We start from the raw sequence: 13,993 nt of genomic DNA on the forward strand, positions 1-13,993 counted from the left end.
TACTTGGATGACTCTAGGAGCAAAGAAGCAAGGGAAGAAAGTGACGATCTTTCCTTATTGTAGGGTGGCTCACCAGCAGTTACTTTCTCTGTTCATTTGATCTCTTTGACTCAGGGTTGGCACAAAAACCACGTGTTCTGTGGTTGTGTGTTGTTGCTGCTAAACAAAATTTCTATTAACTTCCCACAACGTGTACTGGGAGACTCTGCCAAAATGTGGCAGGCCCAATTTCTTGGTACATAGGAGTTAACTCCTAGGGCCCAAGATCCCTTCAGTCCCTTCAGTCAATAAAATAATTGAGGGGGCCAGGGGTCCCCCCCAGTTGATGGGCACTGCCAATCAAATGCTGTATGTGTGCCATGTCTTGTGATCTATTATGTGAGGTAGGGCTTACCTCATATCCTCCAACATTTCTGTGATGAAAATAGGGACGTCCTTTCAATTATTATTATTATTATTATTATTATTATTATTATTATACCCTGCCCATCTGACTGGGTTGCCCCAGCCACTCTAGGCAGCTACCAATGTGTATAAAAACACAATAAAACATTAAACATTAAAAAAAACTCTATACAGGCCTGCCTTCAGATGTCTTCTAAAGGTTGTATACTTACTTATCTCCTTCAGACAGCTTGGGGGGTCAGATAACGCCATGCCCTCCAACATTTCTCTGATGAAAATAGGGGCATCATCAGGAAAAGTGGGACATTCTGGGATCAAATCAGAAACCAGGACCACATCTGTAAATCTGGGGCTGTCCCTGGAAAATAGGGACACTTGGAGTATCTGTTACCTGCCCCCCCCCCCAATATTTTGTTCAAATTGGCACTCCTCTCCTGGAGTGTCCATGCTTGGCAGGTGGCAGACTCCATCCTTGTCACATCCAAAATCTCATACTGCACCAGAATTGACAGTTCTAAACCTGTCCTGGCTAGACCCCTTGACCAGTTTTTGTTTTTGTTTTTAAACCACAAGTTGATGATCCTTCCCCTTTGTCTGCTTCCAGAAGCAAGTATTCAGAAGACTACTGCCTTTCTTCAGCAAAGTTCCGTGGACATTATATTTTGCACATCTTACCCAAAATAGCCCATGTTTCCAATATCCCAGTGCCTTCAAATAGCTAGAACAGGGATTGGGGAATCCAGATGTTCCTTGCTTCACTTTGGACTCCAGTCAGCATGTTCAATGGTCAGGGAAGACAGGAACGATTGCCTAGCAAGATCTAGACAGCCATGGATTCCCCACCCCAGGAGAGAAAGTCACATGTTCTCCATCTGCCTTTACATCCTCCTACTTTCCGCCCTGGACTTTCGCATCTGACATTCCATTGTTCATTCCTTGTGAGAATCATTGTGTGGGAAGTGAGTAGCTTTGGAGTGATGAACTCATTTCCCTGCCTGTGACAGCAATGAAAGACGCCACCCAGGATGTGGTACTGACTGCCTGGGCTATTCTTTGGACATGTTCTGGAGAAAAACGGCTTGTGTGAGAGCAGATAACCCCATTATTAGTGGGCTGGGGGAAATGAGGCTTCTTGTTTTCACTTGCCTGCTTGACAATCCATCTTTTTGTTTGCAGTACAGTATCTCCATTCAACGCATTGATAACTGGAATAAAACTTCCAGTTGATTGATTGATTGATGCTCATTCAGTATAAAATGCGCCATTTCAAGAGATTGGCATCTGCTTTGCACAATGAGTGACATGTAGGATTGAAAGCTGGGGCTTATGTTTGTGTATGGTTACCAGATGTCCCCGTTTCCCAGGGACAGTCCCCAGATTTCATTTAATGTTCCCGGATTTATATTTTAAGTGTTGTAGATTTATTAGTAGGGAATGAATGTTGCGTGATTGGTTCAACGGCACAACAAGACACATCATATGGGGACTTCTGGCAAGGCAAAATGGTGGGTGCCATGGCAGCAAGCAGCTCCTGAAGCCAGCTAGAGCCAACTGCGCTACCAGGCTGGCTCCGGGCTGCTGAGACTGCTGTTGCCACTGCCTAGGGGGAACTGGGAACACCCGGCTCATCAACTGGGGGAACCGCTGACACACACACACCCGTGACCCAAATCGAGCCGGGTGCAAGAGCGCCTGGCCACCTGGCCTACTGCCCAGCGGCGCTCCAGGGCCAGGAAAACCCTGTAGCTGACACAAGGAGAAAAGGGGAGAGGAGAAGGAGAAAGGGAGAGAGAGAAAGAGGAAGGAGAAAAAAGAGGGGGGACCCTACCTTGCTCACTGCTGCTGCCGCCGCTGAGGAAAACCGGTGGGAGGGCAAGGACACGTGGCCAAGCCCAGGCCTGACCCGAGCCTACTCCATGGTGGCTAGCACTCCAAGAGAGCAGGCTGGGACCCAGAGGAAGGCTGTGCGACAAAGGAGACCACAGAAGAGAAGATATTACTTCTTTTTAAACAAACAAACAAACAACTTTTTAAAAAATAACTTTTTTTTCTTTTCAAGAAAAAAAGTGTCCCCGGATTCTTTGAAAAAAATCTGGTAACCTTATGTTTGTGGCATAACTCCCCATTTGAAGTTGAAACATCGCCCACAGACGGATTGTTTCAAAGGAAGGGAGGGGACTTGCAATTCCTATTGCAATGCAAACTCTTTTGTGAGCGCTGAAGTTACCACAGTGAAACTTGACTGTGCACGTTTAGTACCTCCTCTGTTTGAAGGTCAAACATTTTCTTGTTCGCTGCGCACATTTTCAAGGGGAAAGAGGAAAGATGCACTGTGCTTTACTAGCTTATTATGAACCGCCCCGTGTTACGCTTATCCTGTCAGCTCTCAGTCTGTGAGCTGGGAGTCTCACTAGAGCGCATAAAGCGACTGTAGTGGGACAGCCATTCTGAAATTCTGGAGTGTGTGCTTTCATCCCTCTGGGTCCCTTCAAGCAAAATCCTGACTCCAGTACAGTGGTACCTCGGGTTTTGAACATAATCCATTCCAGAAGACTGTTCGAGTTCCGAAACGTTCGAAAACGGAAAACAAACTCAAAACGAAAGCCATGTTTCCTGTTTGACGTCCAAGGCACATTTGAAAACCGAAGCATTTCTTTCCGGGTTTTCAGCATTCGAGTTCCAAAACATTTGTCAAGGGAAACGTTCGAAAACTGAGGTACCACTGTAAATCCGGTAGACACACAGGGGCAGAAGTCCACACACTCAGCTTTCAGGAGAACTCCATGTATACTATTGTTGTTGTTTAGTCGTGTCCGACTCTTCGTGACCCCATGGACCAGAGCACGCCAGGCACTCCTGTCTTCCACTGCCTCCCGCAGTTTGGTCAAACTCATGCTGGTAGCTTCGACAACACTGTCCAACCATCTCGTCCTCTGTTGTCCCCTTCACCTTGTGCCCTCCATCTTTCCCAACATCAGGGTCTTTTCCAGGGAGTCTTCTCTTCTCATGAGGTGGCCAAAGTATTGGAGTCTCAGCTTCAGCATCTGTCCTTCCAGTGAGCGCTCAGCGCTGATTTCCTAATTTATACTATACAAGTACTAAACTGTGAGAATCCAGACTAGACAAGGTGTGTTCTGTCTCCCCCCCCCCTTACCTGGAGAGAATGTCTCCTTTACCTTCCAGTCTATCAGATCCTCCATGCAAGTGTTAGGCCTGCCCCCAACCTCATTTTCTTACACACACTGCCTTTCTTCTAGAAAAAAAGGTGTCAGTAGTACTCACCATGAAGTTGTTACAGTTAAGTGCCACACTTTAAACTAGTTATTTTCTTCTTGGTGGGGATGGATGAGAGTGGCAGTATTACACACCCTTGGGCACCCCCAGAAAAAGAGCATTTCTTACTCATTCCAGAGGGTTTCTCTGGGGATGAGCACCTAGGACTGTATCTGAGCAGAGCAAACATAGATGCAAACTGAGAGTGAAAGATTAGGCACCAGGACCAGCCCTACTTTTAGGCAGAGCAAGGCAGGTGCCCAAGGCAAATAATGTTAGCTTTCAAATCTCAGCAAGAAGCTGTGGTGACTGGGAGAGGGAAAGAGTAGGTGAAAGTAAGCCATGAGTAAAAAAGTCAAAAACCCCCAAACCCACAGACTTCATCTGCCTGTTCCTGTGCGCCATAAATGCCCGCCGGCTGTGCCACATGGCACATCCATGTGGCAGGTCTCTCTGCATTTGTCTGTCTGATTCTGTCTGGTTGTCCAAGATTCCAGCACAGTCTGACGAAGAAACTGAACCCAAGCTGGGTCAAAGCAGTCCGGTGGGGAAGATCAGCTGCAGAGAACAGGTTTTACTCTCACCTCAACAGCACTACCATTTACTTCCTGCCCTGTATGTGAATGGCTGCCACGCATCCTTACCGAGGGAAGGAAAAATGCCACAGTCAGGTATACTGTGGAGTGCAAACTTAAGCGCAACCGATAATATGCGTAACAGAGGGCTTAGTGATGTAGCAGTTATAGGACATGGGAGGGAGATCAGGGCTTAAATCCATGCTCAGCCATGAAACTCAATGGTTGACCTTTGGCCAAGCACTGCCTCTCAGCCTACCCTACCTCCCAGGGTTGTTGTAATGATAATTCAACCTGAAGCGAGGGCAGAGGCAGCGGGGCCTCCTGGGGGACTGATCCCCACTCTCCCCTTCCTCTCAGGGTAAAAAGGTAAAGGGACCCCTGACCATTAGGTCCAGTTGTGACTGACTCTGGGGTTGCGGCGCTCATCTCGCTTTATTGGCCGAGGGAGCCGGCGTACAGCTTCCAGGTCATGTGGCCAGCATGACTAAGCAGCTTCTGACGAACCAGAGCAGCACACGGAAACGCCGTTTACCTTCCCGCTGGAGTGGTACCTATTTATCTACTTGCACTTTGACGTGCTTTCGAACTGCTAGGTTGGCAGGAGCAGGGACCAAGCAATGGGAGATCACCCCGTCGCGGGGATCCGAACCGCTGACCTTCTGATCGGCAAGTCCTAGGCTCTGTGGACCAAACTCGGCCCTCCAGCTGTTTTCGGACTACAGTTGCCATCATCCCCGACCACTGGTCCTGTTAGCTAGGGATGATGGGAGCTGTAGTCCCAAAACAGCTGGAGGGCCAAGTTTGGCCATCACTGCTGCTTCCATTGGTGCAATGCATGGCACCCCGCGTCGCCCTTTTAAGAGGCGTGCTTGTCCTCCACGTGCTGGCGGTGAGTGACTGAAATACATAAACAGAGGCAGAGCAGCAGCAGCAGCGAGAGCAGAAGGAAGCCGCGGTTGACCGATAATAACCTCCTCCGTGCAGCGCCGGCGGAATCTATATAAGGAGCTCCGGGTTCAACAGATCTCCTGGTCTCCGTCCGTGGGGCAGCTGGCAAGGGGCAGAGGCAGCTCTCCCCGCCGCCTTACTCGCCCCTCCTGCAAATAACAACCACCACACAACAGCCACAACCCCTTTGCCCGGGTCCAGGGGGACTATCCTCAGGCTTCGTGGCGAGGACTTTCCTCTTTTCCATTCCCCATTGAAGGGGACAAGAAAGACACCCTCAGATCAAACTGGCGAGCAGGTAAAATGAGATGGGGTTTTTTGGGGGGGGGAATGGGGTTGGGGCTGGGAAAATGGTTGGGGGTTCAAGGGGGTTGTTGAAAATCAGCCCACCCCCGGTTAAGATGGACTTTGGGGGGCTCCCCCGACTTCCACCCACCCCACACCAGCCGCCCCATAGAAAGCTGCCGGGGCTTCATTTGCGCCTATGAAAAACCGACACAAAGAGCCTCAGCGCCGGCGCCGAAAACAACTCACTTTGGGGGACCTCGCTGTTTTTCTTCCCATGCTTTGCGTGGGGCTGGGGAAGCGGACCTCTGAGCATGTGCAGAGTGCGTTTTGTTCCTCTCTCATACACACCTTCCTCCCCCGCACGTACCGAGCATGCCTGGGCGCCCCAGCACCCTTATTTTTCTGTTCCGTTTCGTTTCGGTGCCTGTTGGGTGCAACTCCGGCCGGGAATTGGGACTCGTTTTGGAGAGGACAAAAGAGGCGAGGCGAGCCTGGCTTGGCGAGGCATGTAAATGTTTGGGAATCTAGCTAGAGACAAAAAGCGACGCCTCAAGTTGCTTGAGGTCCCCCCAGATATATTTTCATTTCGTTTTCTTCCTTTCTATCCTGCCCCTCTTTGTTTCCCCCTGTGTCAAAGCAACACATTTAGCTCCTCAGGGTTTAGTTGAGGAGCTGAGTGGAGGCAGCGCGGAAATTTGTTATTTTTCCTCCCAGCAGAAAAGGCTCTCTTGCACGAGACTTGGGGCACCTTGAAAAGAAACAAATAAGGTTTCTGGCGGCATGGAGGGTTGGTTCCCTTGGAGCCGAGCCTGAGAGAGGGAGCCTGTTTTTCTCTCTTTCTCTCTTTCGACTGCTGCTTTATCAGAAGACGCCTGCAGTTGGGGCTGTTGAGGCAAGACCCAAAAAAAATAGGGCTGCGAGGAGAGACAGACAGATACGAGGAGCTCTTAAGTAGCTAGAAATGACCGAGAGTAACCCCGGGGTACGTATGGCAGCTTAATGAAAGCCATCAGCCTGGCAAATGGAACAATAATAATAATAATAATGGTGCAAATCCATCTCATCTGATGGATTTTGCACCTCAGCCCTGGTAAAAAAGCACTCTGGACACAGGAAAAGTTTTTTTGGGTTTTTTTTTTTGCAAGGAGAAGCAACATATAGCAATAACAATATATTTGTAAGAATAGTAGCAATAAGTTTAAAACATGCTTCTGGTCTTTTGGCCCACTGTTGTGGAAACGGATTGCATTCTTTGTGAGTCAGGGCCCAACAGGAACTGGGAGTTTTGTTTTGCAAGGGTTGGGATAGAAAAAAGGAAGCCCAAGGGAACAGGGACTAGCAAGGATTATTTTCCTGCCCAAGCTGATCTACAGTGCGATCCATTGGTCTGGGAGCATTGTAAATATGTGAAGAAAAAGGCCATAGTTGTGTTGGGGGTGTGTGTATTGGTGATAAAAGAGAGTTTTGGTGTTGTATGCATATGGTTGTGTTTGTGGATTAGGTTAACAGCCTGGGTAAAAATCCCCCCCCCCCCATGGAGCTGAAGACCCTCACCACTTTCTCTCAGCCTTGCCTACTTTACTGGGTTGTTGTGGTGGTGGGGGGGGGGGAAGGAAAACCATGAATCAAACCCCGCTCTGAGTTCTTTGGAGGAAAGTTGAGATGTGGCAAATAAACAAAAATAAAAAGAAGTTTGAGATGGATAACAGGAGTTTTATTTGTTTGATGCACCTTTTCCTCCACGGACTTCAAGGCAGCATACATGGTTCTCTCCCCCCCCCCCCATTTAATCCCCACAACGATGCTGCAGAGATGTCAGGCCGAGAGGCAGTGACTGGTCCATGGTCACCCTGTAATCTTAATGGCCGAGTAGGGATTCAAACCCTAGTCTCTCAATTCCAACACTCTTAACCACTACACAACACTGGCTCTCTTTAAAAAAACACCAACCTATGTTTTCAACTTTAAATTTAATGAGTTTGTTTCTACCTAGTGAGCTTGTTGCAATTTCAGGTTTGTTTGTTTGTTTGTTTGTTTGTTTTAAAAAGCGTGCTTAGAAATCATTTTCATGAAGCATCACTGTAGATCCTACATGCATGTCTTTAGTTGCCTGCACATACTGTGTAGACCAGTTGCGGTTCCCCAGGGTCAATACCCCTGACTTGTATGACTGGCGCACAGTTGTCCATTACACCTCCCGATGATACCATCATTGCAAGTTTTAAATAAGATCTTCCTCAGAAATAATGACGCCAAACGTTCTTTCTCTGTATGGAGATCTTTTTCTAGGACCTTGGCTGGCAATGCATTGGCCCTCAAGATATTGCTGAACTAGGACATTCATCATCCCTGCCCATTAGTCTGATGGAGCCTGATGGGAGATAGAGTTCAACAACATCTGCAGGGCCACAGCCTGCTCACCAATTGTGAAATTCTGCAGAGTGCCTTTTTGATGTTGCTGCGCATCTTCTTCATATACATGGAACTGGCAAACTAGGGAGAGACATTTTAGCTGAACCCTCTCCCCAAAGTTCTCCGACTGCAGAAAAGACACAATTATTCTGTCTGCGCGAGGTTAGTTTTGCCTCCTTATAGTGTAGAGTTTCCCCACATCCTGGAATGTCCCTTATGCAAGACATCCTCCCACTTCTTCTCTGCTGTGTAAGCTTCCCCCGCTCCCTGTCCTGCTTTTCTATCCTGTGGCCTTGTGAAACTCCAGCTGTTTTTGTTCTAAAGCAGCGCTCTTGGTTCATCCAAGGTCACAGCGAGGGCCAGCAGTCCTGGCTGGTTCTCCACGTGGACCGAATGTACATCATCTTGCAATGTGTCCTAGAACTGCCTGCTTGGCTGCAGCGGGGGAAAGGGTCCCTAAAGGCAGAAAAGACAGGAGTGGACGTTACTGAGCAAATGGAAAGAAGAAGCCTCACATCTTCCTATTCCACCCCACACTACAGCAGAAGTTCTCCTCTTCCAGCCAAGGAACATTCAGTGACGTTTAGAGGAAGGGTAACTAAAACCACGACTTGCTTGTCCCTTTCCTCCCATGCCTGTGGAGGAAGGTGACTAGAAGCTTAACATCTGCAGCTACTCCTGGGGTCATTTTTAAAGATGTAGGTGCCGTGAACTGGCTAGGACCAGAACCCCTACTTTCACAAAAAGATACTTCAGGAGGCTCACAGTGCTGGGATTACAACAAAGTAAATGACCAACAACCTGATTCCTAAGGGTCATTGGAATTGCTCTCTGTGAAAGTCAGTTTCATTTTTTCGAATCTGGTTCGATAGTCATCTAGTTTAGCCCCCCTGCAACGCAGGAATCTTTTGTCTAACAAAAAAAGTCTCTGTAGTGAGTTTCCCATTCCAGGACTTCTTCCAGTGAAGTCTGCCTAGAGTTGGAACTGTAGGCAACTTCCTGCAAATAGAATAATCATTTCATTTATATCCTACTTTTCTTCCAAGGCAGCATAGCAATGTGATTGTTACTCTTCCCACTGGCATTCTATTCTACCAACAAACCTGTTAGGTAGGCTAGGCTGAGATATATTAAGTGACCCAAAGTCACTGCATGAGTTTCATGGCAGACTGGGGTTTTTGAACCTAGGTCTTCCTGGTTCAACACACTTAACCACTACACCTCATTGGCTCTCACCAAGTAATAATAATGACAGATAGTCAAATCAATGTTTTGGATTGCCGAACTCCTAAGTAGTCATTCTGTTTCTAAAAGACTGCATCCTTTTTGTAATCCTTGCAAGGCAAAAAAAAAATTTAATGAATTATGTAATATGTCAATAAGATAATTCCAGCATGCAGAAAGCAATTATGCTGATGACTACAATTATAACAAAAGATTAATGTTTCCTGCTGCAGCTTTCTTTTTAACTTTACCTCTTATCTGCTGCGATAAATATCTTTTAATGAACTTTTGCAGGTGGCAGAACAAACAGACTTTTATGTTTTTATGGTCTTGATTCAAGACTCTTGAATTTTCTATGATAGTGACATGGAAATTCACATGGAAATCAAATGCAAGCATTCTTGCGTTCCCATTTGAAACTCTTTGTTTGCAACTATTCCATTATCTCTGGATGAAAATATGTCCCTCTCTCTATGTCTCTGTGTGCAATCACAGTCCCTTCCCAGGACAGATGGAGCATTCTGAGCTTCTGTGAGACATTCTGCAGATTTGCGCTAAACACATAGCGTTGGGGTCTCCTGGGGCACCATATTGTTGACATGGCAGATGTAACTGCTCCCTCTGATCTACTGGAGTCCATTGTGTTGATGGGAGCTTGAACACATGCTGTTGTTCTATCATTCAGCTTGTCTCCTCCTGCATCTGTCTCCTAAGGCAGTGATTTCATCAATGCCCTTAGCACGAATATCTTCTGCTACTCTGCAGATAAAATTCACTGCTAAAATGTGTGCCACACAATCCTCTAAATCGTTCTAGAGAAAGGTTCTTCCTATTTGAAAAAGTAATAGCTACCCATTAGTGATTCAGTCTGTTCTCCCTCAGTTAAAAATATTAAATAAGGGAGGCTTCCTCTTGTCTTCCTGTGTTATGTTCTATCAGGTTAGATTTGGCTTTTGATAGAATACCACATGGGTGTTACTGCAGGCGGCAAATTGATTGTGTGGTTTTTATAAAGCAGATCGCATATTATTTTTGTTTGAAGACGAGCCTGACAATTGAAAATGTGTTGGGCCTTAATTCGTTCACCTTGTGATCACTTCTGAACTAAAATGAACTAAAATGTCTTCACTGCAGTCGCTGAGGATATTTATCTTCACTTTTCTAGTATTCATAGAAAGACTCAGTCGTCATATATATATAAGATACAGTTCCTTGGTTCTTTCTGTATGTCACATTCTTGCATAACCAGGGGATAGGAAACACCGGATGGGGCTATTGAAATTGAGCTTCGTTCTCAGTGGTTTCCGTTGACTTCCATGGTACAAAATTGTCTGCAGCCAGCAAAATCACACTTTTATAGCAGTTGGGTGTAAAGAGATCTGCAAAATGGGAGCCAGAAAAGAAAAGTTTACTGAGCTACGCCTGATGCAGAATATTGGCTAGAAATCCAGGGAACAAAGGAAGTTGCATTATGAAATGTGACACAGACCTCCAATGTGGGTTTCACTTCCTCTCTGTACCCTAGGAACCCCATATCTATTCTCCATATAAATGGCACTGAACACTTTTCTTATTCCACACTGTTGCCTTTATAGAGTAGTGCAGCTATGAACCTGTGGGATTGCAGTCCCATTTTGATGGAGTTTGTGTTAAATGCCTGGGAGACTTTGCTGCCACTTTAACATCAGTGTTCCTTTTTCTGTTTTGTGTTATGTATGATTCACGAAGGGGAAAAGTCTGCTCCCTTTGCACTTTTCAGCCTTGGTCACTAGACGAAAACATGTGATCCTCAGTCAAGTACAGTACTGTGTCAGAAAGACAAGACAGGCAGGCAGGCGGTCTGATAGGATGAAAAACTGTTGACACTGTGTTTTCTCCTCCCAGACGAAGCCGCTTAAATCTCTGAGCAAATAAGAAGTACAAAGGGGGGGGGGGTGTGATTCAGAGAGAGACCACTTACAGATTAGCTCTATCAATTTAAATGACAAGTTTTAATTGTTCCTTCGTTCCTTCTAATAAATTCTTGACTTGGGTTGGGGATAAATGCTTCGCAAAGGTGTAAGTGTCAATATCAGGCTCCTGCTTCGTCTTTAAAATGAATGACTACATTGAATTGGACATTTTATCCCCCTAGCTCTGCTCCTAAATAGCTCTTAGGTTAATCCAATAAAGAAACACTTTCTTCACATCATGTTAACTCCATTAGGAAGCAGTTAGTGTGTAAGGTGAGAAAGAGAGTGCTTTTTTAGACATTATGAGTTTGAGCTAGTCTGGACTGGAGGCACCATCTTTTTTTGGAAAAGCAGCTGGGACAATAGTTTTCCCTCAAAATAAACTCTGGCTTCCACTTCTAACAGGCAATTTGAGGGGTGCTGCAGAAATAAGAAATCAAAATTACATTCCAAGCTGACTTGATGGTTTGCATGAAATCAATGGTCCCCCCCCCCACTCCTTTAATAGGCTTAGGTTGCAATTCTGTACCTGCTTACCTGGGAGTAAGTCCATTTGAACTCAGTGGGGCTTACTTCTGAGTAAACATTAGATTGTGCTGTTAGATCAATGGGTAGACTAATCAGCTAAAACTTCGCGGATAAATTAGGGGTGGCACTTTGAATCAGGTGGCAAATTATAATCTTAACCCTGAGTGCTAGCTTTTGTTTATTAGGCCAGCACTCTCTTTGGTATATCAAAAGGCCCCACTGTTGAGTAGAATGCTCATTTTTTAAAGTAAGTCAAATCAATCATTGAAAAGCTGAAGTATTAACTAAAAATCCTTTAACCACCCTCCTTCTTTTTAACACACAACCCAACAAGCATCCTTGATCTTGCACTATTTGTAGTTACTGTTATTAAAGTGGGACAGAAGAGATGCATTGTAAAACTGTGTGTGCCTTTCAGTGTTGGGCTCACATGGGCAATGCAATACACCAATTCAGCATCTCTGAAATGGGAATTTGAGTCCCTTGAGCCAGTCTCAAATCTCTGTTTTGCCTATAGTGGGCTTGTTCGTACTTCTGCTATCTTGTTTAATATGTTGCTGGTACAGTGTGAATGTCGCCCTATGTGCTCTTCTGTTTGTTTGGTGCTCCACTTGTGAGTGGCAACCAGGCGTACAATCTGATTGTATGGTTACAGTAGTTCCTGGCCCATGCAAGGACACTGGTGTGCTTCCATTGTGTCTCCTGGTGCTGACATAGGAACAGACCACACAGTCCAGACAATCCGTGTTGCCACTTGAAGAATGACAGGCCAGCACTTTTTGAAGACTGTAAAGTTTGGGGAGTGCCCCCTGTCCAGTTCTTTAGAGGTAGATTTTTAAAGTAGTTCTGAACGCTTGACACCAGAGGGCAGAGTATTTACCGGTATACAAACACATGGAGGTATTTATACCCAAAGGACAATTTCTGTAGAAAGATAAACAAGAATTAAGGTTGTACGGTACTGTTGCATGCTTGAACGCTACAGTAATGAGACTTTGAACTAATATGAGCGAGAGACTATACGTATGCATTTTAGGCTGCAATCCTAGACTCACTAACCTAGAGAAAGCTCCATTAAGGTCAATGGGATTTAGTTTTGAATAGACCTTACTGTGCTGGCCAGTTCTGTTGGTCCACCCTGTTGCCCCACAACAACTGAGAACAGAAGGTACGCCAAAACTCTTGAAACATTTCATTGTGACTTCTCACTGTGGAGGAGAAACGACAATGTTGGGCAAGCTGTTGCCCAAGGGCCCATTGATGTGCTTCCAAGGAATCAAAGACTCCTCCCAGGACACACTTTGACAGCAGTTGCCCTAGAGCAAGGTTAGCCGATGTGGTGGCTTCAAGCTGTTGTGGGCTACACCTCCTTGCAACCCCAGCCAGCATGGCTGATGCTCAGGGATGATGGTAGTTGTAGTCCAAAACTTCTGGCGGGTACCATGTTGGCTACCCTTGCCACCAAGAAACAATTGTTTTTCATCTCATTTAAATAAACCAATTCTCATGGCTGTAAATCCATATACAGTATATGGGATCCATGTTAAACCTGAAAACTAATCTCATCATCTGGGACTCTGTCTGGCTTTGGAGATACTGTAGTTTGTCTTGAGTTTTTCTTATCTCATTCATGGGCTTGTTTATTGGCGATAAAAAGAAGACTAGACATGATTAATTGAACATTTTATTGTATTTCATTTGACTTAGTCAGTCCAGAATCTTGATTAGTCCCCACCACCAAGAACTATTGGCTTCACTTGGAAGTTTGCAAGGTTGGGTGGAGGTATATTGGAAATCTAATTATAGCAAGAGAGCATATTTTATTATGGATGCCGTTAATAATGGCTTTTACAGTCCGCATCATAGCTTACAGTATTCTGTTCTGCATTGATTGGTAAATGCTACTTATTCTTTTCCCTGCAATGCATTGCCAGTAATCTCTCATATCTCTTTCAGAGATGAGGTTCTCTAAACACTGCTGTCCTCTCTGGCCAGAATTTTACTGAGAGTGAAATATCCTCCACTTTCAGAATGTAAACGATCTTCTTATGGATTGATAAGTTCAGCTCTTGTTTTCACTGGCAACGTTTGGGACTCCCAGCGTTTTATGTGGCGCTGTCTCATAAAATTACATCTGGGTGTTTCATGGTTTTATGCGGATAAAACATAATGCCAGTAAAAAATATCACTTGACTTGTAGAAAGCTCTTGAATTTATGGTGAGGTCATAAGCCCATAAGCCAGTTGAGTCGGTCTGCCAGTCAGCCCCATCTTCACTGCTATATGAGCTCATCGATTGGAGAAGCACTGTGAAGTATTCAGCCTGAAATTGTTAGATACCCTGACATAATTTGTGCCCTTTATATATTGCCTCATTTCGCCATTT

The 13,993-nt window shown here is 45.5% G+C and overlaps 1 protein-coding gene and 1 long non-coding RNA gene across 2 annotated transcripts in view; one reads left to right on the top strand and one right to left on the bottom strand.

The window, feature by feature from the left end:
* Positions 1 to 624: 624 nt before the first annotated feature.
* LOC308466365 lies at positions 625 to 2,544 on the bottom strand. Its single transcript, XR_013980802.1, has 3 exons — positions 2,506 to 2,544; positions 2,234 to 2,367; positions 625 to 673 (listed from the first exon to the last, which is right to left on the bottom strand). It is a non-coding gene; the product is annotated as an uncharacterized lncRNA (long non-coding RNA).
* A 2,638-nt stretch (positions 2,545 to 5,182) lies between these two features.
* ABCA1 (ATP binding cassette subfamily A member 1) overlaps positions 5,183 to 13,993 on the top strand; it is a 107,029-nt gene continuing 98,218 nt past the window's right edge. Inside the window, exon 1 of the mRNA XM_080986646.1 lies at positions 5,183 to 5,502. The gene's annotated coding sequence lies outside the window, so the exon portion shown is untranslated. The remainder of the gene's footprint in view (positions 5,503 to 13,993) is intronic.

Source organism: Podarcis pityusensis (genome assembly GCF_964106645.2).
Source record: "Podarcis pityusensis genome assembly, chromosome: 17".
Classification (NCBI taxonomy): Eukaryota; Metazoa; Chordata; class Lepidosauria; order Squamata; family Lacertidae; genus Podarcis; species Podarcis pityusensis.